Source organism: Protopterus annectens, chromosome 3.part0, assembly GCF_019279795.1.
Source record: "Protopterus annectens isolate FY-2018-M chromosome 3.part0, PAN1.0, whole genome shotgun sequence".
NCBI lineage: Eukaryota > Metazoa > Chordata > Ceratodontiformes > Protopteridae > Protopterus > Protopterus annectens.
The window spans coordinates 1,108,738,349-1,108,765,326 of record NC_056731.1 but is presented as its reverse complement, the minus strand read 5'-3'; the positions used below and the strand labels follow the sequence as shown (position 1 = coordinate 1,108,765,326).

The following is a 26,978-nucleotide window of genomic DNA, read 5'->3' as shown; positions in this document are numbered from 1 at the left end:
CAGCAGGTTAAATACATATACATACATACAAATATTTCAAGCATGGGCATTAAAAGCCCCTTCTAGCTCGCCAATATACCATAACACTTGTTACCATAATAAGTGACCAGGCTGTTCTTAAAAAAATTTAAAATAGTACTTGCTTTAATGTAATTTGGTAGTTTGTTCCATGCATCAGCTACTCTGTCAGAGAACCAATTAGTACACTTCTCATTCCTACAGAATCTTCTACATAGGTTGTCTGATGATTCTCTAGTACTTTTTGATAACCCCAAACATTCCGAGGTAGTCGTCTCTAAATGCCCTATATACTTGAATAAGATCTTCCTTAAATATCTTTAAGAGAGACCGTACAAGTTCACATATTTTAGTCTTTCATAACTACTTAAATTTTCACATCCATGGATGCCCTTAGTATAATTTCTGCTGTACTCTTTCCAGTTTACTCATGCTTGTTTTCTTATAGGGTTTCCATATTGTTATTCCATACTCAAGTTTGGGTCTAATGTAACTAACAAACAATGACTTTCCTAGACTTGATAAATCTTTGTATACAACCTATAATTCTATAACTATCATTAACCAATTGGTTAAGATTAGAAAACTCATAACTGAATCTACCTATATACCCAGGTCCTTAAATGAGTCTACAGTTTCAACCAATGTGTGCTGTATTAAATATTCACCTTTCAATTTATGTCTCACAAATCTCATATGGTTAGCTTTTGAAGTTGTTATCAACATATTATTCTCCTGTGCCCAAATGGTCAATTTAGTCAAGTTATTTTGCACACGTGCCTTATCTGTAACACATGTAATAAGTTTACCCAACTTCAGGTCCTCTGCATATAGACAGTAGAACACCTTAGATGAAAAAAGTTACGTCTGAAAGATACAATCCAAACAAGTAAGGGCCTAGGACAGAGCCCTGTGGGAACACCCTGACTGTAACCAAGGATTTCATCTGTCCAGTTGCTGCTGTATGATACTTGCCATGTCCTATTTGTAAGCCATGCAGCTATCCATCTTATCAAGAGTACATCAATACCTAGCTACATTCATTTATTGATCAGTGTTTTGTGTACGACCCTGTCAAATGTTGAAGTTAAATATATATAAATTACATCACACCACAATTTTTCATTCATAGCTGCTGTTATACTGTTACAGAACATCATGTTACAGGTGGTAATAGATCTGTTTTCAACATATGCATGCTGATATATGGTTTCAAGTCCCAACCTATCCAGTTCTGAAAATAACTTATCCAATAGTACCTTCTCCATTATTTTTCCACAACACGAAAGTAGACTTAAGGGAACACTGGATCATTGTGGCCTTTTATTATAGATATTATGCAATTACAATACAGTATAAATAAAAAACAGACCCACACAGTCTTAACATTTAAGAAGCAATCACAGGGGGTGTGGGCTATGGCAAGATTAATTCTGGACCAGCAACATTTGGTCTCAAGGGACCAAATTCTGTAACCAAGGAGGAGTAAATCCTACCATTATACACAGACATTGCCAAAGATTTACTGTGATTATAGGATGGCTTTCCCTATTACTATACTTGAAAAAATACTTTAGAGTGCAGCACATTGTGTTTCACGTATTACTTGACAATTAAGTTACAGTGAGGCAGTATTACAATATAGGACAGCTATGTACTTATAATGACAGACGTCCATGATCCATGTTTATAAACTTTAACAGTCAAGACTGGTTGCTGCTGCCAGGACCGACTCAGCACCACCATAGGGATTTGCCATAGTCAAAACTCCTTCCCTAACAACCTATAATGGTCTTGAACCCGGTCTTCTCCATATTTAGTTTGCTAGCTTTAAAGATAGGATAAGCAAAGAGAAGTATAACATTAGGATAATAAGCAAAGTAGGGAAAAAAATCCCCTTGAAAACAAGGCCTCCAGAAAGTTAACCTGACCAATGTTGAGAGGGGCAACATAACCTGGAGAGGGAGGAGGACAGGAATGTTGAAGTGTATGGACATGGATCATTACAGTCAGCACATATCTGTATGTCTCATAACCCAAAGCGCACACTTCAATAGCCAGGACAGAGTCCTCATGTGTAAAACTTGCGTGCAATTAAGACAGGATACTTCAAAGCATGGAGACACCAACGGAAGCCCGAGGATACAAAACCACATCCAGCTTGTACAATCCTGTGAAAGTGAGCAACGAAGCCCCTGTTACAGGCAAAACATATGCTATCAACTGACATGTTTTTAAAGAAGGCTACTGAAGTAGCCACAGACCTAGTGGAATGAGCATTACCCTTGCCAGGAAATAACAAGGTCCTTGAAATGCAACAAAATACAATATATTCTGACAGCCACATGGACAGGAAGACATTAAAAATTTTTCTACCCAATTTGTTACTGGCATAGGACACACAAGCTGGTAATCCTTGACCCAGCGTTCTGTGCAAATAAAACTGGAGCTATGGCCATTTAAGCATATTGTGGTAAAAACACAGGCAAGTTAAACGTGCTTAAGAATTCAGTCTAAGTCCACTTCAGGCATTAAAGTGGTGTCTGTATACAGTGCCACACTATATTTATGGAAAACGAGGTACGGCAGTAGTCAGGAATGAGTGCGCAAATCTGAAATCTCTCTGGCTGATGTGACATGAACAAAGAAAAATGTCTGACACAAAAAGCATTTTAAATAGTCTGTTCCAGCTGGCTCAAATGGCAAGAGTGTCAGCTTTTGCAGATACAATTAAGGTCCCAGGGAGAGAGAGGATATTTTAGGGGAGGTCTAGGCATTTGCAAACTCACTGCACTGCTAAGATGAAAAGTTAAACTCATTAAGAAAATCAGAAATGGCTGCTAAATGGACCTATACTGCAGAAACACTGAAACATTTGTTAAAAACATCAAATAGGGAACGAAGAACCACTGGAATACACTCTGTAAAAGGGTCAAATACCTTGTTCTATGGCTCACTTGCCTTAACCCATCTGCTCTTGTGAACTTTCCTTAAAAATTGCATCCTGGATGCTGTAAGAACTTGGGATAAATACTTGGGATAGTACGCTTGGTCCCTGATCACTCATAGAATTGAAGTGACCATAGAGCTAGCTACAAGTAATGAAAGTGTTATGAAGCTTTCTAGACAGGTGAGTGAGCAGACTTGGTCGAGGCAGAGAGGTTGAAGCATACCAGTTGAGGCCAAAGAACAGAAAACCACACCTATCACAGCCAAAAAAGGGCTATGAGAATGCATCTGACCTTGCACAACTTAGCTTTCTGAAAAAAAAACAAACAAAAAAACTTGTTACCAGTGTAAGTGGGGAAAGTGTAAAATAAACCTGGTAGCAAATAATGGACTAGAATGTCCAAGAGCATCTGACCTTGTGGAGTGATAAGGGAAAAGTATAGTTGTGAAAGTAAACTTACCGTAACAGTAGATGCCCAAATGATCACTGATGCAGTTGCCTTAGTGATATGGGTTTTATCCTGCATAAGATAACACCAACAGCTGGCCAAGCTTCCAAAGCTTCAAGAGCACCTTCCACACTCCCAAAATTGTATACAGCTCGAGCTGAGGAAGATGAGTAGTTTGGGTGTCAAGCCCTTCTGAACTTTTATTCCAAATGACAGATGGAGGCTACAGCCCTGAAAAGGTCAAGATTAGGAGAACAAGGTTAGAAACTCTCATCTGGCAACAAAAACATACCAAAACAAGGGGATGGAAGGTGGGACTTGCTACTGCAGCTGATAATTAAAACATCTACTGCTCCAGTAAGTTAAGTTGCACATCCGTGCTGTATTCTACATAATGATCACTTCACTACTATAACAGCTTTGGCTATATGGGTAGATTACCATAGCTTAGACGGACTGGGAGAAGGGTCTAGGAGCCCCTGGAGAATGGTTTCAGCAAAGCCTGTTACACACTTAGAAATTAATCTGGTTTGTAGTGCTCTGAAAACATATGCAAAGAGGATGGAGTTGCTGCTTCTAGAAACCAACCTTTTCCAAAAAGCCACTGAAGAAGCCAAGGCCCTGGTAGAATGAGCCTTGACCCTGGCTGGCATTGCCTTGATATGGTGGGTATTACAAAAGGTAATAGCACGAGACAACCACTTGAAAGTAGTCTGTATTGACACAGGTTGCCCTTTCTTTTTACCTTCACAGGAAATGAACTTTTCCTAAAAGGTTTTATTCTGTGAAGATAGTACCAGAGTTGTCTGTAGACATCAAAGGTACGGAGTATCCTTTCTTCTTCAGTTTTAGATTCTGGAAGGAAGACATGGATGTGGAGAGATTGGCTCAAATTAAAGTTGGACGCCACTTTAGGCTTAAGAGGAGGATTAGTTCTTCAGGAAACCCTATCCTTTGTAGAAAATGAGTTTGACCCACCTTAAGAGTTTGCAACTCAGATTACTTTTCTTGTAGAGGTCAGAAAAATCAGTAACAAGAGGGGAAACCAGAGGCAGACATGCTGAAATAGTTGACAAATGAACCTTGATAGAGGAGCATGAAAGGCCAGAGAATAATAACTCTCACAAATAATGAAGAATCAGAAAGACGCTAGTCGAGAATGTGTGCTGCTACTTCTCTTGGCACCAACTAGAAAATATTTCCCATTTGCCTCTAATTTCTGTTGCATGCCCTCGGAAAGTGGGAGCCTAAAGGGTAGCAACATTCTATCATCCGGCCAGTTAGCTGCACTTATTTGGGGTTGGGAGGTATCAAACACCCCAGTCCTGTGTGAGTATCGATAGTCTGTGAGGAATCTTGTGGTAATTGCCATTGGTAATTTTTGATAGGAGAGAGAACCACTGTTGCCTGGGTCAGAAGGGAGTCACCACAATGACCTTTGGAGAGTCCTTCTGAATGGATATTAGCAGAAAGGCATATAGGAACTTTCTTGTCCAAGAAAAAAAAAAAAAAAAAGCATCTGTTTTCCAGGGTTTCTTGCAAGGAGTCCTGGAGCACAGTTTTGTCAACTGATTGTTGTGAGTGGAGGCAAAAGATCTATTTAATGTGCTCTCCACAGCTGGATCAATTCCTGGAGGACCCCCTAAATTCAATTTCCATTCCTGAGGATCTGTACTGGTCCTGATCAGCTTATCCGATACACAAGTTTGCTCTAACAGAATGCAAGATGCCTGTAGAGTGATACTGTGCTGAAAAGCTGTATAACAAGCTACCATAACTGTTCTACACTAAGGGTAAAAATCTGGTTCCCCCAGTGGTTTATATATCACATCACTGTGGTGTTATCTGTAAACACCTGTAATAGTCCAGGAGACCACAGATGACAAGACTGCTCTCAGTATTGATAGGTGCCAGCATCTCTTTTACATTTGTGTGCTTTGGTCCGTCTTTTTTGTACCAAAGACCCTACCACTTTTATCCCCATTGATACTGCTCCCCAAGCTAAGTCTGAGACATCTCTTGTAACAGACTGCACTGAAGATGGAACAGAATATTGGATACCTACATTATGGTACATTTACTCTCTACACCAAAGAAATTCCCTTTTCACAACCTGCAAAACTGGAATCTGGAGTATTAGGGGATATTGGTGTTGGGACCATATAGATTTGAGGTACCATAAATTTTTCTGATGTGAAGCCTTGCCAGGGGAATCATGAGAATCATAGATGCCATGAGATCCAAAATCCTGAGCAACTCCTTGGGTGAGACAGAAGTCCGAGTGGAAAAAAATCAGGAACAGATGTAAATATAGATCTAATTTTCCCATCGAAAGAAAACCTCTTTGAACTGAGGTACCAAAGAGATACCACAGGAAAACAATTCTGTGAAAAGGAGTTAAACAATACTTATGTTCTGCTGAAACCCCAGTCTGTGTAGGAGATCCCTCACCCAAAAGAGATTCCTGATATCTTGAAAAAGATTCTGCAAAGATAAGCAAGTCATCTAAATAAGGAAAATGTGAATACCTTGAAGTCTGCAGAAGGCCATCAATGGAGCTATACACTTTGTAAATGCACTTGGACCAGTGGATAGACCAAGGGTAATGCATACTTAAATTAGGAAGGGATGACATTTTTGAACTTAGGCATCATAAGAAACTGGTTTAGAAAAAAAAGATCCAGAACTCATCTCTAAGAATCTATTTTCATTGGTCAAGAAAACCGAAAAACTACTAAAAATCAAAAGAAAAATGAGTTGAATGGTAGGAGAAAGCTGAAATAAGCAAATACGAATAACGTAATGCTAAAGCAACTAAAAACTTTAATATGGTAAACGCTTTCAGTGGTAAAAATATTCCACCTTCTTCAGACCCAGAACAACATAAAACTGATGCTTATATAGCTTGTAGTTGATTATCAGTCATTCAATCAACCAATAAAAATAAAACCAGATACAAGTACAATATTTAAACAGTATGAAACCTGCTCTAAAATGTTACAATGTTAAGTACATAATACTCAATTTATAAATAACATTAAATATATATGTATAACATGTGTAAATGTTATACTAAAAAAAAATCACATTTTAAAAAGCTACTAGGGCAAAACTGAAAATGTATAATATGTGATGACAAATTTACTGTAAGAACTAAGATATTTAGCTAAATATAGACACATAAAAAAATATATAGCAATATGTAAAAAATAATTAATTGCATGCTGGTTAAAGACTAAAATCTGATCATAATAATACTGAATATATGACCAAAAACAAAGTCCATATTTTTATATATATAAAACTGTGTAAATGTTACTATGTTTCAAACTTAAACAAAAAGGTACAGTATCAAATTTGAAATCTTTTATGCAAAATTAATAGGTTATTTAAAGCTTTTAATTTTAACATGCTTTTAATAGACACAAATTCATTTAAACCAGGGAAAATGTATGCAGCCGTTTTGATTTGTCAATACAACTAATTTTGTTCTAATAAAAGTTGCCAAGGCCCCCCTCTCAGGTCTAAAAGTGTTTGATGTACAACCAAAAATAAAAACTCGTGTTGGAAATTGTAAAATATGCCGAGCAAGAGCATTGTTAACATCACCTTTACTAACAGCATAACAGATTTCGAATTTGATACTGTACCTTTTTGTTGATTAAGTTTGAAACATAGTAACATTTACACAGTTTTATATGTATATAAAAATATGGACTTTGTTTTTGGTCATATATTCAGTATTACTATGATCAGATTTTAGTCTTTAACCAGCATGCAATTAATTATTTATTTTTTACATATTACTATATATTTTTTATGTGTCTATATTTAGCTAAATATCTTAGTTCTTACAGTAAATTTATGTCATTATCACATATTATACATTTTCAGTTTTGCCCTAGTAGCTTTTTAAAATGTGATTTTTTAGTATAACATTTACACATGTTATACATATATATTTAATGTTATTTATAAATTCAGTATTATGTACTTAACATTGTAACATTTTAGAGCAGGTTTCATACTGTTTAAATATTGTACTTTTATCTGGTTTTATTTTTATTGGTTGATTGAATGACTAATTGATAATTAACTACAAGCTATATAAGCATCAGTTTTATGTTGTTCTGGGTCTGAAGAAGGTGGAATATTTTTACCACTGAAAGCGCTTACCATATTAAAGTTTTTAGTTGCTTTAGCATTACGTTATTCGTATTTGCTTATTTCAGCTTTCTCCTACCATTCAACTAGTTTTTCTTTTGATTTTTAGTAGTTTTTCGGTTTTCTTGGTTTTTTGTTGGATATCAAGACGAGTGGGAGTGGAGATGGGGAAAGCGGTTCGCAACTACTGTTTCCATCAACATCTGAGGAACTTAATGCTACTATGGGTCACAGTCATAACAGCAACTCCAACGACGCGAATGCTGTTGGGAATTTAACCATATTGGTAAACATGCTTCTTGGGAAACTTGAGGCACTTTCCCAGAAGTTTGAGCAAGGTACAAGAATGGTCAATACCTCCAGTATGGCAGAAACACCAAATCAAGGACTTAATTTACCCTGTTCTCATAACAGAAGTGCAAGTCCAAGTATCAACGATGTACAGCCTTGTTTACCTTCAGGAAGTATAAGGGAAGGGACACAGGAAGTTATCATTGCTCCCAGACAAGAAGTGAATGTAGTAGGGGAGCGTTCTGCAGGTAACAATGTTTCCAATGCTGTCAATAGCATCCCAAGCATGGCTGGTTTTCTGGATCATAATAACTTCTTTATTCACACAGTGAATGACCAAAATGGAGCCAACCAACGTCGTGATGCGAGTAATATAACTGATTTGCTTAATGCATTTGACCAAAAACTTTTTAAATATCGCAAACTGCAGCTTGAAGTTGCCTATCTAACTGAATGTTTAGACAAGAAAATCATTCCCAAAGGGCTTAGACAGTGGCGCTTCCCTGCAGGTTTAATTACTGAATCTGTTTTTCATAAGGAACTTTTAGCATTATTTGACCGTCAAGCAGCTGAATTCATTAAAACTTTGGTTAATTTTTATAATACTGAAATTGCTACTTTTAAAACTGAACTTGAAATAATGGAACATTCTATTTGTGGGGATCACAACTTTGAACAATATAAATATGACTATTGCAGAATTTATTCAAGTATTGATGCTACCATTAACAAATTGCTAGCCACCGAAAAGAAAAAAATTGACAGAGATGTACAGGCTTATGTCCATAACAAGGCATACCTTGCCCCCCCCCCCCCAGTCACCCACATGAATGGTATTCAAGATTATATGGGTTCTAGACCTGATTTTGTACCTAACAACAATGGTCCCAATAACTCCTTTCACCATAATGCTCATCTGGAAGAACCTTTACGTAGACGTAAAAGAATAAGAAATAACCAAACACAACTTAACCAGCAGCAGTTGAATGATGTTAATGGCTCTAGTTCAACTGCTAACAACCAGATTTTTCAAGTGGACAGGGATTCAAACCACAACAACCAGAACAATCAATCGAACCTGAGACAGCAAGGGAATTGGAAGAACAAGCAGTATAAAGTATCAACTTTTTGTTGATTAAGTTTGAAACACAGTAACATTTACACAGTTTTATATATATATATATATATATATATATATATATATATATATATATAAATATGGACTTTGTTTTTGGTCATATATTCAGTATTATTATGATCAGATTTTAGTCTTTAACCAGCATGCAATTAATTATTTATTTTTTACATATTACTATATATTTTTTATGTGTCTATATTTAGCTAAATATCTTAGTTCTTACAGTAAATTTATGTCATTATCACATATTATACATTTTCAGTTTTGCCCTAGTAGCTTTTTAAAATGTGATTTTTTAGTATAACATTTACACATGTTATACATATATATTTAATGTTATTTATAAATTGAGTATTATGTACTTAACACTAACATTTTAGAGCAGGTTTCATACTGTTTAAATGTTGTACTTTATCTGGTTTTATTTTTATTGGTTGATTGAATGACTAATTGATAATTAACTACAAGCTATATAAGCATCAGTTTTATGTTGTTCTGGGTCTGAAGAAGGTGGAATATTTTTACCACTGAAAGCGCTTACCATATTAAAGTTTTTAGTTGCTTTAGCATTACATTATTCGTATTTGCTTATTTCAGCTTTCTCCTACCATTCAACTCGTTTTTCTTTCTATTTTCATTGGTACCGGAAACATTCTTAGAAGGGAACGCAGGACTACTTATACCACCTCCTCAGGCAGCAAGTGCTGAATGACCGGAGTGAAAAGAGGAATTTGATCTAGTGTATGAGAAGGAATCCTTTAAAAGGGAGACAGACTCCCACTGCCATCTGTAAACTTGATGGATTAATTTCAGAACTAATCTGTCTGAAAATATTTGTTGCCAGACAGAGAGATACAGAGGTTTCGACTTTCTGGAAGAATTAAAGGTTTGTCAAGGTGGGAAGGGGAAAATCTTGTACAGAGTCACAGACTTATTAGACTATCCTTTCTCTGTGGGGGGTGTGGGGGGGTCCTTTATTTAGCTTGCTTGCTTTTTGAAAAAGGTTGCAGAGAAAGCATTACATCCCTTGACAAACTTGGACAAGGAAGGCTGAAAAATATCTGAATCAACTTTACTTCTCTCCTCACATTTTAGAGGACCTCTGCAATGGGTGGCCCAAAACAAGCTCTCTGTTTAATGTTGATAATTCAACATTTTAGCTTTAACATCCTCAGGAAGGTTTTTAATTTGCCTGCAAGCAAACCTTATAACAGTTCCAGTAGCAGCAGCCCTGAAACTGACATCAGCAGAATCATAAGCACATTTCAAAAAGTAGGTAGCCAGCTGAGACAGAAGCAATCACGTTACACAAAGAGGAAACTGATGACAGTGTTCCTCCTGTTGTTAAAGGAGACAAGCCTAAACTTTCTTGGGGGCAGCAGGCTGGCAGTTGAAAAAGTTACAAGCTATAATAAATACATGCTCCAATGCTGACATAACAAAAGGAATTGGTTTAAGATAAGAAAACTCCAATTACAGTAATTCAATTGGAATGTCATTTTGTTTCCACTGAAAACAACTGATCCATTCTGGAAATAGTTTCAGAAAGAGAATCCTTCAAAGGAACTGGCAGAAGCCATACGTCCCTCAAAATCTGAACAGAAACATGAGAAAAAAACAATATTTGTCTCTCTCATAAGTTTGTTGTTCAAAATCTTGAACCTCTTCAGAAAATAAAGTATCCATTTATCCTGCCAGAAACAGCTAAACTAGAAGGGTTAAGAGCCTGAATTAAACCACAAGATAAGCCCAATAAATCACTGATATCTAGAATAACAGAGAAGATTAAATGTTTAAGTTTTTGCTTCTTTAAACATGAGTTTCTAAATAAGCAGGCATTTTGCATACGCACACATACATCACATAAATGTGAGTGTGTGTGCGCGTTTATGTATATATATATACACACACACACACACACACACACACACACACACACACACACACACGTCTGCACTTACAGGACTCCACTTGCATGGCAGGAAGAAAGGCTCTCAATGCCACGATAAGTGCATGATATGTTTATGTTTTTCCCCCCTCACTCTCTTTCCATGTCCCTTGGATTTGATGGACCCTCAAATTAGCCTCCCATGCTACACTTGAGTAGTCTGTTTTAAAGGTTACGACTGGCTAAACTGGCTGAGTACATCCTTTTATTCACGACATTGCCACATCCACCATGAGCTCATTTAAGCATAGTAGGGAAATACTAGTTTCCAATTGATGGAGGTGCTGATTACACCTTGTTTTCAAGTAGTACTAAAGTTTCCTAATATGTAGGTGCGAGAAAGTTGTACTGCCATACACCCTAAAAGAGTTGGACAGTTCCTGGCTAGTAGTATTCTCATTTTGGGTTAGGCTGGTGATGTACTCTGTCAATATCTTCAGTTCATCCTGAAGGAAGAATGCCCTACACTGAATAGTACCCAGACATGCCCCCCAGAAAATCATTTTCTGAGTGGAAATTAGGGAAGATTTTTCCTGCTATCAGGCCCAGGTTCCTGAAGAAGATCAGGGTGAAAATTCAAAGCACCCAAAGCAATTGTCTATGCAGGGAAATATCTGAATGCCCTTTGTCCTGCAAAAAGTTACTACTGGAGCCATGCATTTGGTGTTTACTCTGAGTGCAGTGGACAAGCCAAATGACAATATACTGAACTGGATAATGCTCTCCCCTTGCTGCACATCTCAAGCAATTTTTTGTGACGTTTGCTTATGGAGATGAGGGTCCTTCAAAGTTCAGGGTTACCATGAATACTCCTTGTTTGATAACTAGTAATTTGAGCATATTGAATATGGGTACATTTAGTTTTTTTTTTTAAAGATGGTAAAGATTTAGGAATAGCCTTTAATGCCATTCTTTATAGTGGTGCAGATACTTTCTCTTCCATTGCTCCTGTCCAGCATGTCCTTTAGAACCTGGGGAATGAACACTCAATGGGAAATGGAGGGATACCTCTGAATGAAGCTCTCAAAGAATTGAAGACTGCATCAGTTCTTTTATTATGTTTAGCAACAAATTGTTCCGAGGGTCTTTTTTCCAATTTCCTATAAAGGCAGACACATGCTCTCCTTGTTTTGAAGGCGGAAGACGAGAGGGAAGGAGGCTAGGGTAGTTTTAGGAAAGGGAAAGGAAAGGGGCAGCTAGGCTGAGTCATGGCTGGTTCTTAGCCATTAGGGCACACAGACTTTATGTATTACTTGCCACTCTCCTTTTGGTATTTACCCCTCCTGACAGATCAGCTGGGATCATGTCTAGTGGTATAAGGTCAGATCTTGGCTAGGAAAATCCTGCTACACCTAAACATACACGCCTAAAAAATTTGCCTAACAGTTTGGTAAGTCCTACCCTTTTCCTCCAGATTTTTTGTACACTTCTTGAGCAGGAGGTCAGAAGAAATGATCCATACTTAAAGGAGGTCAGATTTCACATTGTGTACACTGGGGGGTGGGGGGCTTCAACCAGTCATGTCTTCTAATAACCAGCTCCTTTGATACTGCTCTACAAGATGTATCCACATCATCACAGCCACATTTCTCAGAGAGCTTGGCTGCTTGATAAGAGAGAGAGAGAGAGAGAGAGAAGTCCAGCAACTCGTTTTGGGTCTTTATTCTCAATTCCATCTGGGACGACCTCTCTCTGGGTCAAGAATCAAGCAGCCTGAATCCTTACCACTGACTGTGGAGAGGGACATGCACTTGGAATACAAATGGATACACTCAGTATTTTCAGATGATGACCTGTCTGCATCAAGCTCAATTTCCCTTAAGAGTACACAGGGCACACACACTCAGCCCAAGGTCTGCGTGTCTCTGTCTCTCCCCAGGTCCCAAGTAAGGCTCCCGATTGACACTGTGAAACCAGTGCTTTGTGTCCCTGACCCAAGAAGCTGGCACACACACAAACATCTGGCAAATGTTGGCACAGATTAGTCACTACCTCCTTTGCCCACACTATAATTCATTGCCACCAGTCAGTTACTATAAGGTTCTTAAAAGGGTATCAATTATGCTGAGTGAAGTTAATATTAATACAAATGGTAATACCGACCAAACAGCAAAGCTTTCAGGAGTAACCAGAGTCATCACCAAATAAATACATGCAAATACTCTCAAGGCTTAAATATTTTCTAAAAAGTACCGACCACAATGAAATGTTTAAATATATTTAATAATAAAGAATAAAAAAACAAGAAAATACTAAATACATACTTACAGTAAACCACAGAGTTCAAATCACAGGAAATACTGAAAATAACACTGATGGACAGACTAATACAAATAAAGAAAAAAAATCCCTAAACTAAGCTTTCACTATATTCCTGACTGAATCTAGGAGAATTACTATTTCCTAATAGCTTACTTGATGGAGCACTGCACAATTAAATATGTGAGCTGTCTCTAGTCAGCTCCCAAAAACAGAATACTCAATGCTTAGAGATTACTCCCTATAAAATATAATATCCTAGATGACTTGCAGAATGACATCATCTGACTCAAGGTTTTCACAGTATCCCCTTTGAAGGGGAGACAGAAATTTAACAAAGACTGTTAACAATACACATGTAAATGCTTATGGCATTGCTTGGGGATTCTCTTCTTTTTACTGAGCTAATCAACAAAGGCTTCTTCAAGACTCACAATCTCTGGTCCTATTCAGCACTGTGGGGTTCCGTTTTAATGGTTTAACAGCTCATTTACATTTCCCTTATTTTTCTTAAAGCAAACTAGCTGGTTAACCTCTGCTGTTCCAGTTTCCTCTATTAAAAAAAAAAAAAAAAAAAAAAAAAAAAAAAAAAATATATATATATATATATATATATATATATATATTTAATTATTTAATTCAGTAACAATAATACATGTACATTTAGTTTTATTGCAACAGGATGCACTGTTGATGCATTTTAACACAAGCAAACCTCACTAATAATACATTTTCAGCACAAGCATCACTACAAATCAGTTTGATATACAAATAATTATTTACAAAATTCCAGCTAGCTGTGCTGCCACAAGTCATACATCTACTGCCCTACTTTCTTCTCCTGGCATGGCTGGCCGTACCTTCTACTGCCACACTTTCTACCTTGGTTCTCAGGTGCTCCAGTATGGCCTGTTGATAAGAATGCATGCGGGACAAAGTTTAAAGCTCTGAAAACCAGGGTAGCAGCTGCATATCCTTTTATCCTCCCAAATCTATCAAGGTATCTGAGCGCCTTCTTACTTGGGATATTTATTTATTTACTGTTTAGTTGACCTGGTTTGTCCGACTGAGTTTAATCAAAAACTACTTTTCAGCAGAGGGCTGGGGAGAAAAGCTGTAACATATTACAAACATTTTTAAAACAGACATTCAGTAATATACATGAACAGACATTAAATAATATAACTACACATACATTTGACAATTGCATCACATTCATATAAAAGTAGAAGCCACTAGTACAGCATAAAAGATATTTATGCGTTAGGAGATGTTGAACATTGAACATCTGAAGAGGTACATCAGTGGGTATATGTCAGACATATAATACATCATGTGATTACTGCTTAGAAATTCAAAGAAATGCAGATGATGGAATGAACTGGGTAGGCCAAAATATGTTAATATTGTAGTTAAAAGGTGGGGTGTAAAGCAGGTTCAGAAGAGAATTATAAATATGGCTATCATAAGGTTTATATCAGAAGTATAGAGGTGCAGGGGTAAGCAGCGTCACAAAATAATGTACATAAATGTGAGACACTAGTACAACTATTCAGGTACTGCTGAAGACCGGTTGTGGGGTACAGGAATCTGATGAGAAATGGTTTGATGATATGGCAAGCTGAAGATAATGTTATTTATCCTGGAGATGTACAGCAACAGATACATTGATTTGACAGGTGAAATTTTAGATTGGTTTTAAATACATCTGCATTCTGAATGGATTTCAGTGGTAGTGGCATACTGTTCCATACTTTAGTTACAATATTTGAATATAGAGAGCTACCTGCAGTATTAGATGATTTGGTTATAGTAATTAGTGATTTTTCTCTACAGAGTAAAATTCTATTGGGAAAGTAGTGTTGTATTAAATTGTTATGGGCTGAGTAAATTTCTGGCTTACAGATATGTCTGTGTATTGTAGTTAGAGAGCTAGGTGATATGGTGGTTTTATCCAGATTAATTCTCTGAGAACTAGGGCAGTGGTGTGTTCTACTTTCGCAGTTTACTGCAGATTTGGCTACTTTATTATAACACTGCAAGTTTGGACAGCTGTGATTTGGAGTTTAGTGAAGATTGGGGCAGTATGCAGGAGAGATGGCAATAAGACAGTAGAGGTTATGCACCCGACTATGCCAGTGAGGTAGTTTTTTACTCTGCATAATACACCTGGTTTTGATGATTTTTTTTTTTAACCATATGTTGAAATTCAGCTGGTCATCTATGATACAAATGTGTGTGTGTGGTTTACTTGTTCTGTTATGGTGTCGTCGGCAGAGATGATCACGAATAGTGTTTTGGCAGAAATGTCTTGTGGGGTGAAAAGCAGCAAACTAAAGTACTTTTAGAAGTACTTGTGAATTATTTGGCCATGTTTTGATCAATAAGAAGGATATGAATTCAGGTAGGAGCCAAGACTGCTCTATTGCTAGAATTCAGGGGCACCACATCTGAATCAGCTAGTGCTTTTGTACAGGCACTTGTGAGAATCCTTGACCCTACACCACCAGTCAGGCTTTCTGGGAGCAGCAGGAATGGAATCATGCTCCACTGATGCAGTCAGAAACACATCCTTCAAGACTTCACGCACTGGAGGGACAGCTACTGGTCTAGGTTCAGAGAAACCCACGAAAGCCCATCATCTCTGCTGGACATCAGAGTACTCCTTGGAAAACTAATGGAAGTTCTCAGTCATTCTATGAAGAGTATCCCCAAAGGGAAGTTTTCTTGTGGAAAGGCAAAGGACAAGGTGTCCTTGATGTCAAGAGTACAGGGTCTCATCTGATGGGAACCTGGCTATTTATATGGATTCATCAGCCTCAAAATACATGGAATCAGATTCCACCTAAGGGACTCTAAGCACTGAGTATCCAGCTCAGGCCTGATAAGTCAAGAGGGTTTTGGCGAGAAAAAAAAGTAAATGAAGAAGAAATATCTCAGGTGGGGGTTGGGATGGAGCACTGCCCACCTTAGGGCAAAGCAAGCTGGCCTCCACCTGCTTAGCTTCTGGTGCCTTGAACCTACTACATTTAGATACAGCCCCCTTTGAGACCTTGGGTCTGGGGTGGGAGACTGAAACCTTAGTACAGTCACTGGGAACTTCCTCCCATAAGTATATTCTGGGGATCCTGCCTTCCATTTCTAGACTCAAGAAGTAGATCTGAGCTGCTGAAAGGGCCTCTGAAGTCTTGGCCAGGGAGGACATAGCATAAACATATTAGTGTAGTTTATTGCATATACTACATATACAATTAAAGGAACTAAAAGCAGTTTCACTGCTTGCATCTTGCTATCCATTGCCATACTCAAAAGCTTCCAGTTTCTCAGTGTTTGTAATATCTTTTGTTTATTCTTTTCCCACATATCCTTAGCTGTCACAGTAGAATCTTTTTTAATCAATACATCTAAATGCTTCATCTTCTCATATCCTTATAAAAAGGGTCCTGCTGAACCAATTCATGTATGGGTATGTAGCCTTTGTTTAATCTTCATTAATTTTATATCTCAAAAAGAATTAAACAGTTTCAAAATACTCCACAATACTGAAATGTCCTTTTCTGGATTTATCAAATACAAAACAATATTATGTACAAATAAGGCTACCTCTTGTTGAGTACCATACTACTTATATTCCTTAATTTGAGAGCACTTTATTTTCTTGGCAGTGGCTCTGAATATAAAGCAAATAACAAAGGGGAAAGGGGCACCTCTGCCTGGTCCCATACCTCTCAAGTGTATCTCATTACAAGGAATGTACCTCATTTGGGGTTTTAAAGTTGATGTTCCACATTGAAAGGGTCTGACACATTCTGTGGTAGGAATTTAACGGATATCCACGGTAAATAGAAATGAATCATGTTAATTCATTAAAAGATCTTTTTTACAAGTAAAACCTGCATATTTTAACCATCCTATGAGCTTCCTAATTTAAGTTTTTAGTAAGCCATTAGCATGTGTTCCACATTTTGCCCATTGGTTCCACATTAGGAGGGATGGTGTTCCTCATTTTGGGGATTGAGGGTTGATAGCTATGCCTTGTTCACCTTTTCATACACAGCTTGTCGGAGAAGAACCCTCCTACCTTAATTATTGCACTGGCCCATCATATATCCTCCTAATTAACTATTATTCTACTAGGGAATGCCACTGTCCTACTCATAAATCCCCAGCTAACTCTACTGAATGCTTTCCCTGCATCAGGATCCACCACAGACAGCAGTGGAGTCTTCTTACATTTTGCTTCCCTCTGCAACAGGATTCTATTAACATTGTCAAATGTCTGTCTCCCCTCCAGAATACCACACCTTTACCATTTTCTTAGCCAGCATATACAAAATAATGGTTTAAATGTTTACGGTTTAAAACTGAAATTGGTCTAAAGGACCTTTGCCCTTTTTGGGTAAAACAGCCATTGTGGCAGATTTCTTCCAAGATGCTGGTACTTGTCGCTTTTTAAAGTACTGTTAAAACCTTTCAGATCTTTATCACTTTCTTCCTTCTCAGCTTCCAAACTTCCCCAAGAAAGAAGGTTTTAATTTTTCTAAGTGTTTTGGGTTTCTAAAACCAAGATGGGAATGGACCCCATTCCTAAGTCAAGGTATGAGAGTTCACAAAACTAGTATTATTTCAATTTTTCATGTTTGCAAATAGTGCTCTTCTCAGCACTTAGAATGTGTCCAGAATTGCCTCCTCCTATAATTCATACAGGGTTACATGTAATGGCGGCATACTTAAGTATGAATGTAAATTCTTTATTAGAATGTTGCTTCTACTACTACTGGAACTCTCTGGGTAACCTTCTTCCATGCTGCTCGTTTCTGCTTTCAAAATCCTGGTACTTTATTACTTTGCTTCTCCCTGTAATTAAGACACTAATCACTAGGCGTAGCAACTTCAATGATCAATGCTACCTTTGTCTTTCTACAATAAATGGGTTTTCCCATATCTATTTTTTTAACTGTTGGTAAATTCAAGTTATGTACTCACTGTAACTATGCATCTGTGTTGTCCATTTTCATTCTTCTTCAACTACTGGGTATCAGATCCAACTTGGCTGCATTTACTAAACTCTCCGATCTAACTCCTGAACTCCTCCCTTTACCCACAATGCCCCGGTCAACCTGCAATATTTCACATAGAGTTTGCTACCTTATAAGTTATAGGAAAACTAACCATAGGTTAAGAAAAAAGTAAGGCTAGTAATACAGAACTGGGGCTCAAACCTGTAACAGAGGTTCCACAATCATAAATTAACTTCACAAACTAATACTAAGGGGGATGGATGGTGGGGAGTTGAGAATGAAAACGGAAAACACAGATGCATAGCTATGGTGAGTGCATAACTAATATCTGATGATGTCCTCTCCTTCATTCCTCAACTATTAGGACAGAGTCCCCAGCTAGGTGGCCCTCATGGAAGGATATCCTGAAGCACTGCAGAACCTAAGGTAGCCTTGCTCCTGGAAGTCAAATCCAATTTGTAATGAGCAACAAAGGTATGAACATTAGATCAGGTAGCTGTGGAAGATGTAGCCATGGACCTGGTGGAATGTGCTTTAGGAGGCCTGGGTAGGAACAGACCTTGCTGACTGCAAACAAAGGAAATGCAATCACCTAGCCATTTGGCTACAGCAATTTTTAGAAACTGGTGAGCCCGATTTGTTTGGGAAGAAAAAGACAAAATTGCTCTGACTTTCTGAAATCTTTTGTTCTATGGAGATAAAGTATTCGCCTGTGTACATCCAAAAAATGGAGCATGTATTCTCCTTTGTTAGTAAAGTGGAGAAAGAAAACAGGCAAATTAATGACTTGATTAATATTCGATTCAGAGGCTACATTAAGCAAAAAGGAAGGACTGGTCCATAATTAACCCTGTCTTTAAGGAAAATGAGGCATGGAGATTTGGAAGACGCAGCTTGAAGTTCATAAACTCGTCTCGCAGACACAATGGCCACTAGGAAAGGCAGTTTTCCAGGATAAAAATTTTAAGTGAGATTTAGCCGATGGTTCAAAGGGTTTCTGAGTTCATCCTTGCAACACGATCATCAAATTCTAGGGAGGGGTAAGGTCCTTCACTGGGGGCCTAAGCAAAAAAGTACCTTTGATAAAAGCCTTGCAAAATTTTGAAGAAGCCAATGAGAAAGCATTTTAGCCCGAATGAAAATTAGATATGGCTGCCAACTACACTTTGGTAGTACAGAATCTAGCTCCTTCTTGAAATACAGATGCTAAAAAAAATGTGCATGTGTAAGGCATTTCTCTCTGTACAGCCCAAACAGAAAATCTTTTTCATTTACTTTCGTAGATCTTCCTCATAGAGGCCTTGTGGAAAGATAGTAGTGTCAGACTGGGGATGAAAGCCTGGACTGTCCATCAGTGGACTTGGAGAAAGCATAAGGTCAACATGAGGCCTGCAATGTCCACATGATCCATGCCTGTGGGATGAAAGATGAGATCTGGACTGGGGTCCAGTATCTAGGGAGGATAGTGAAGGTAAGAACAAAGAAAGGTGAACCACACTTGACAAGGCCAAAGAGGGGCAACGAAGATAACTGTTCTTCAACCAAAACACCTTCTGTAAGGCTGGAATTAGAGGTATCGGGGTATATGCATTATGGATCAGACCAGAGGACCAAATGTGGACCAGAGCATCTGTTGGTGATTCCTCGGAGGGAGGGATGGGGATTAAGGCAAAGAACCTGCTGCACTTGTTGTAGGAAAATGCAAAAAGCACTGCAAGGTTGACTCCATCGACGGAAAATTCTCTCCGCCACTGAATGACTGAGAGACCACTTGTGAGGCATTAGGATGGACTTGTTGAGTTTGTTCGCTAGCAGATTGGATTTCCACAGAATGTGCATTGCCATAAAAAAACAGCTGGAGGAGATCACTCATCATTTGCTGATGCACCTATCCACAGACAGCACGTCAGCATGAATCAGAACCTCCTTAAAAGGAAGGGTGTCCTGGAAAGCCTGCAACTCTAGAAGGACCACTCATCTCTAGGACACTGACATGTGAATAGGTCACTTCTGGGGACCACATGCCTTAGACCATCTGTCTCAAAAAATGCCCCTCTCAGTTCATAGGCTGATACCAGGCTATCTGCCCTAGGGCATTTATAAGCCTAGCCAGTGTGTGTTTGGCTTTCGCCACCCTTTTAGATTAGTTGACTGTGCCTCTGTATAGTAGGTCACAGAAGATAGCCCTTTTAAGGTTAGTTTACTGTGCCCTCTGTCTAGCAGGGACACAGAAGAGATCCGAGGGGTAAATTTACGATCTCCCATCCACTCGTCAAGATTTCTCTTGAAGAGGGTCAGTGAGGGGCTCTGCCTAACATGGACTGGGATTCTGTTCCAGAGTGAGGGGAGCCTCTGGGATATGAATCTGTCCCTCCAGCATGTCCTATGTATTTCTGTGCTGAGGTTTAAGTCCCTGGAGTGTGTGGCTCTAAGGGATTTGGATTTCCTGTGGTGGAGCATGTCTATTACTTCTGGGTTGGACATGGCTTTATACATCAGGCACAGATCGCCTCCGAGTAGGCTGTAAGCAACTGAGTAGAGCTGCAGTTTCTTTAGCCTAACTGCATAGGGCACTGCATAGGGCATCTGAGTCCCACGATACTCTTGGTGAGGTACTTTTGGGGTCTTTCCAGTTGCTGCAGGTGTCGGGTAAGATGCATCCCAAATGGGGCATTGTATTCAATTATGGGCCTGATGAGTAGAGGGGCACAATGACCTCTCTTGATCTAGATGTGAACCCTTTCGTGATAATGTTGGCTATATAGAAGGTCTTTCTAACCACTTTGGCAATGTGATTGTCAAAGGAGAGATTGCCATCTACTTGGGTCCCCAAATCCCTAATTACTTCTTCGGTACTTAATGGATTACCACCTGTGTGGTAATTTGTGGGCACTTTGTTTTTTCCCAAAGGGGATGACTATGCACTTTTTGGCATTTAGCTTTAGGCCATGGCTCTGGAACCAGTTATCCGTCTCTGAGAGACCCTTTTTGAGGATGCCTGTGTCAGTCGGAGAGTCGATTATGGCACCCGGTTTGCAGTCATCTGCGAACTTGGTCAGCCATAGTCCTCCCGTGTTAGCCTGTACCTTAGAGAAATATATACCGAACAAGAGAGGTACCAGGACTGAGCCTTGTGGGATGCCACTTGTAACTGGTTTAGAGCCTGACATGGCATCTGCAATTCTGACCATGTGGGTTCTATCCCTGAGCCAGTTTGCAACCCATCTTGTGACATAGGGGTTGATATTTAAGCTGGTGAGCTTATTTATGATGCCCGAGTGGGGTATTGTGTCAAAGGCTTTTGCGAGGTCCAGGTAGGCTGTGTGGACTACCTTCCCTTCATCTATGGCCTTGTTGACTGTTTCAAAGAAGTCGACCAGGTTCAAGACCCTTAAAGCCGAATTGGGTAGGATCCAGTGTCTGGAGGTTCCCAATGTCTTTGTTTATGAGTTCCATGATGATACGCTCCATAGCTTTGCAGACCAGGCTAGTCAGGCTTATAGGGAGATAGTTTCCGGGGTCCGTTGTGGCACCACCTTTGTGGAGCGGGACCACTGTTGCTCTACGCCATTCCTTGGGTACATATCCTGTGTAAGGCTGAGATTGAACAGTGACTTTATATGAGGGTTCAATTCTTCTTGGAGCTCGTGTAAGATGCAGCCTGGGACACCGTCCGGTCCCACTGATGCTGTGTTTCTTGCTTTGGAGAGGGCAGCTCTCAGCTGTGCATCTGTGATGTCAGGGAGGCTACACTCTGTTGGGATAGTCATTTGCTCTTTTTGGGGGGGGGGGAGGGGAGAAGTTTGCACTGAACTGTGTGCCAGGATGTTGGCAATGTCTGTGGGTTCAGTGCATTTTTTTGTTATTTTGCACTAACTCAGAGCATATCTCGGAGTTGCCACCCAGGATCCTGACATAACTACAGAAGGCCTTGTGATTATCTTTAGCGTCTTGTGCAATTTTTCTTTCGAAGCTGGCCTTAGATGATTTTATGAGGGATCGTAGTTTCTTGCTAGTACTGATCAGAGATGCCTTCCCTTTTTGGGATTTTGCTCTATCATGTAGTAGCTTCCTCCTTCTGTTGTATAGCTTATTTGTGGCCGGGGTCCACCAGACAGGTCTCCTGCCTTTGGAGGAGTGAGTCTTGGTTTTATTTGGGATAGCATGATCCATGCATTCCTGTAGGTGTCCACAGAATGTGTTTGCAAAGGATTCTGCGGTTTGGGCCGTATTTTCCACTGGCCCGGGGGCTTTGAAGGATTTCACCTCGGTTTTGAGAAGTTCTTCACCGTGGTTTCCTTGGCTGGGGGTGGGGACGGGATATGGATGTCCAGTGAGATTAATTTATGGTCAGATCTTACCAATGAGGGGTATACCTATGGTATGGAACATAGAGTCCCCATGTTGGTGATGATCAGGTCCAATATGTTATCCCCTCTTGTGGGAGTGGTGACCAGTTGTTCCATAGCATTTGAGTTTATAAATTCTAGGAACCATTGGGCGAGGGTGTTTGGGCTTGAGTAGTTCTCCCAGTCTATGTTTGGGTAGTTGAAGTCACCCAATATAATGGTGTTTGGAGAGACCTTCATATTCTCCAGTGTTTTCAGGAAAGCCAAGTGGGGTTCCTGAGTTTGGGAGGGTGGTCTGTAGCAGGCTACAAACTGAAAGGCAGTTTTGCCCATTGTTAGTTGCACGTGGATGGTCTCTGATGCTTCGTGCAGTGCCACTAACCTGGAGGTGTGGGTATCTTTGATGAATATGGATACTCCCCCTCCTCCTTTTGTGGTTCGGTCCAAGTTTTGGGGCCGAAGAAGCATGGTATGAGGTATAACCTGGTAGTGCTGTGGTGCTCTCGGGAGCCTTGAACCAGGTTTCTGTTACTGCACAGATATCGATATTCTCTATACTGAGGAGAGCCTTGAGTGCGTGCATCTTGAGGTTTAGACTTCTGGCGTTGAGCAGCATTACCCTTAGTTTCTTTTTCCTTGTGTTGTCTATGGAGGTGAGTTTGTCTTTTGAGCCTTGCCTAAAAAAGGCACTATGGGGGTGGCAAGAGCCTTAGCCAGTATTCAAAAGCCCAGGGGTGGGTGACAGGTGCAAGCTGTCCCTAGCGAAGCAACGTGGCTTGTCGAGCATGTCATCCCAGGCTGACAGACACTGGATCCCCTTTGAATGACACCAATACTTTCGCCAATTCTTAAAAATGATCATTGTGTCTTTATACTGTGGCATCATTCTTGGTGAAGGTAAGATGCTACTCAAGGTCAGGGTCATACCGGCCTGGGCTACATGATCAGAGAGCTCCTCTATGTCTCTCTTCATGTAGTCCAGGGAGGTACGTCTCAGGTCATTCACACCAGCATGGACAATGACGGAGTCATATTTGTACCTGCTTTGGAGTGACCTGAGTGCTTGTGTTATGTGGCGGATCCTGGCACCAGACGGGCAGCTTACAGTGACCTTCTCCTTGTTCAGTCTGGTGAGTGGGACGTCAGTGTGTCTGACAATAGAGTCACCTATTACAAGTGTATCAGGTGTGTTGTTTAGCCTTAAGGGCTGTGACTGTGTGGCACACTGACTTTGTGAACTATGTGATACGTGGGTATTGTTGTGGGGTAGCGGTTGCTTGGATGTCTGCTTTGGAGGTCTCTGCTACTTGGGCAGATTTTTATTTAGAGCCTCTGAGTATGTTTTTGTGTGTTTGGTTTGCTGATGCGATAGGTCTGTGTGAGACTGGATTTGTGGTGTGTGTGGTTACCTTCTCCTCCTGACGGACTGTGCCAGTAACTGGGTTGAGAGAGCTCAGCCTCCAGTTTGGCTATACAGTTGCATCTCTCACATATATTTGAGCTTCTTGGGAGGAGGAGAGGGTGGTCTGTGTACATAAGGCAGTCATAACATTGTCTCAAGATTCCCAGATTCACCAGCTGGACTGGAGAGTAAACCCAAAACTGACCTTTGGACATGCCAGAATAGTATAAGGAACTACTTTTTGATTGATCAGAAAGGACCAATAGGGAGCAAAGTACTTAAAGGGAGTATAAGAGGGTGTAGTGCTTTAGTTTATTAGTGTTTACTTATAAGATTACCTATACGAGCAAGTGCAGGACTTTGGAATGAAAATGCGAGTGCTTACTTTGAGATTTAGAACAGTTCCAAGGGATAAAGTGAAGAGCAGACTTTGTGGAGCCGGGAATAGTTTAAACCTGTTTAAGTGGCGCTGCCCGATGCTGCGCTATGCGCAAAACAGCACAAATGCGGATTTTAAAGCAGAGAAACTGAAAGAGATAGGAATTGACCCAAAATGGCCAATAAGCAACTAGTTTCAGGGCTGAGACCACTCCTCCAAGGACAGATAGGCCGCTCAAAGCTCCCCACTCTCACTGGTGAACAGAGAAACTTCCTCCTATCAAAGTAAGGATATGGGCAACACAGGAATCTATACCACAGTCCAGAATTCAGCAAAGCCTGAAATCTGGACTAATCTAGTTCAGCAAGGCGGGAAAAGAGAATATTTTTTTTGTTTTTTTTTCAGGAAACAGCAGAAAAACACACAGAAAACACTGTAAATGCTATAAACAGGCTAGCTCACATTAGTGTGTAGCCTACAACAGTTATACAACTCAAAAACGACTTAAAATGATATAAAACAAGTGCAAAACTGTAAAAAAGCAGAAAGGCAGAAGCAATTTAAACTTTTTAAAGCACAGATTAGTTAGAAACTTGCTTTTTAGGTGGGAAAAGACAGTCGGAGCAAAAAAAAAAAAAAAAAAACAGAGAAAAAAATACTTAAATCTTGAAAAGTCTCTCTTGGGTCTCTCTGTTGCCTGTACCACTCTGCAGGACACAAGGAGCTGCGCTGAGTTGTATACTGGCGCAAAACCGCATAAATGCAGGTTTTAAAGCAGGGAAACTGAAAGAGATAGGAACTGACCCAAAACGGCCAATAAGCTACTAGTTTTGGGGCTGAGACCACTCCTCCTGGGACAGATAGGTTGCTCAAAGCTCCCCACTCTCACTGGTGAACAGAGAAGCTTCCTCCTATCCAAGTAAGGATATGGGCAACACAGGAAACTATGCCACAGTCCAGAATTCAGCAAAGCCTGAAATCTGGACTAATCTAGTTCAGCAAGGCGGGAAAACAGAATTTTTTTTTGTTTTTTTTTTCAGGAAACAGCAGAAAAACACACAGAAAACACTAAATGCTATAAACATAAACAGGCTACTGCACTTTAGTGTGTAGCCTACAACAGTTATACAATACAAAAACAACTTAAAATGATATAAAACACGCGCAAAAACTGTAAAAAGCAGAAAGGCAGATGCAATTTTAACTTTTTAAAGCACAGATTAGTTAGAAACTCACTTTTTAGGGGGGAAAAGGCAGTCGGAGCAAAAAAAAAAAAAAAAACAGAAAAAATACTTAAATCTGGAAAAAGTCTCTCTGTTGCCTGTATCACTCTGCAGGACACCACGAGGAGCTGTGCTGAGTTGTATACTGGGAAGTATCTGTGGTTACCATTTCTACTGCAGGGAGGATGCACCAAAGTGTGGCCTTGGGAAACTGTCCGACTGAATCCACCAACATACTTGGGTGAGTTTGACCGGTAAGGACAAGGGATGACGAAGAATTGACCAGTGAACAGTTAAATTCACTGAAGAATGCGCATATAAAAATGGGCCACAGCAACTGAGGTTACGGCTGCTGCCACTGACCCTAAGCCCTGAAGAATAAGTCTGGCTGGAGAACCTGATCTGTATTCAATGTGGTGTAATAGAGGCTATTTGAATGACTGTGTTCAACTGAGCACCTATGAACTTCAGGCTCTGAACAGGTTGAAGATGAGAATTGCAGTTGACTGAGATGCCTAACCACTGACAAATGGAGCAAGTAGTACATGGATTTCTCTAGAAGATGCTTGGGTGGGGTGGTGAGGAGCCAGTCCAAGTATGGAAACATTTGGAATCCCAGCAGTCTTAAGGGAGCTGCTACCACTGCCATACAATTGGCAAACATCTTGTGGGCTGTGGTGAGACCAAAGAACAGGGCTCTTAACCAGTAGTGCCTGGCCCCCAGCCGAAAGTACAGAAAACTTCAGGATAGTCTGTTCATCTTGTGATAGTACGTATCCTGAAGATCGATGGAGTACATCCAAGTAGGAATGGTAGAATGAACTGAACAGTGACCATTCAGTTTGTTTAGTTCCAGAATTGGTCTCAGGTCCCTGGTTTTCTTTAATACTTAAAAAAGTTTCAAATGCTTTCTGGTCTGATGGGACCTCGTGGATGACTCTGTCTAGCAGCTTTTGAATTTCTTGAGCTGCTGCCTCTCTCTGCTGGGTGGATCTTCGGGGGAGCCTTTTTCTTTTGGTTCAGGGAATCTGAGAAAATGTTATGAAATAACCTCTGGATATGATTTTTAGCATCCAAGAATCTTTCGTCGTTGATGCCCAGGCATCTGAGTGCAGGGACAAGTGCCCCCAACTGCCTCCAGACCTGGGAAGTCAGGCAACCTTTCATGAGCACTGACCAGGTTTATCCAAAGAGGAATCTCGAAAGCACTGGTTCTGCGGGCCTCCCCTGCCATGAGTACAGTGTCTTCCATTAGAGTTTCCCCCTTACCTCTGGGAGAGATATCCCTGGTCGAATCTTAGAAAGGACCCTGGGACTTAAGGAACCACATTTTCTTACCTCCTCGATTCCTAGAAAAAGGATCTGTGAGGAGTAGAAAAGCATATCCT

The 26,978-nt window shown here is 39.9% G+C and overlaps 1 protein-coding gene across 6 annotated transcripts in view; it reads right to left on the bottom strand.

Annotated features, from left to right (window-relative positions):
- Positions 1-26,978, bottom strand: part of LOC122796673 (serine/threonine-protein kinase WNK2-like) — a 745,557-nt gene that overhangs the window by 289,294 nt on the left and 429,285 nt on the right. The window lies entirely within an intron of this gene.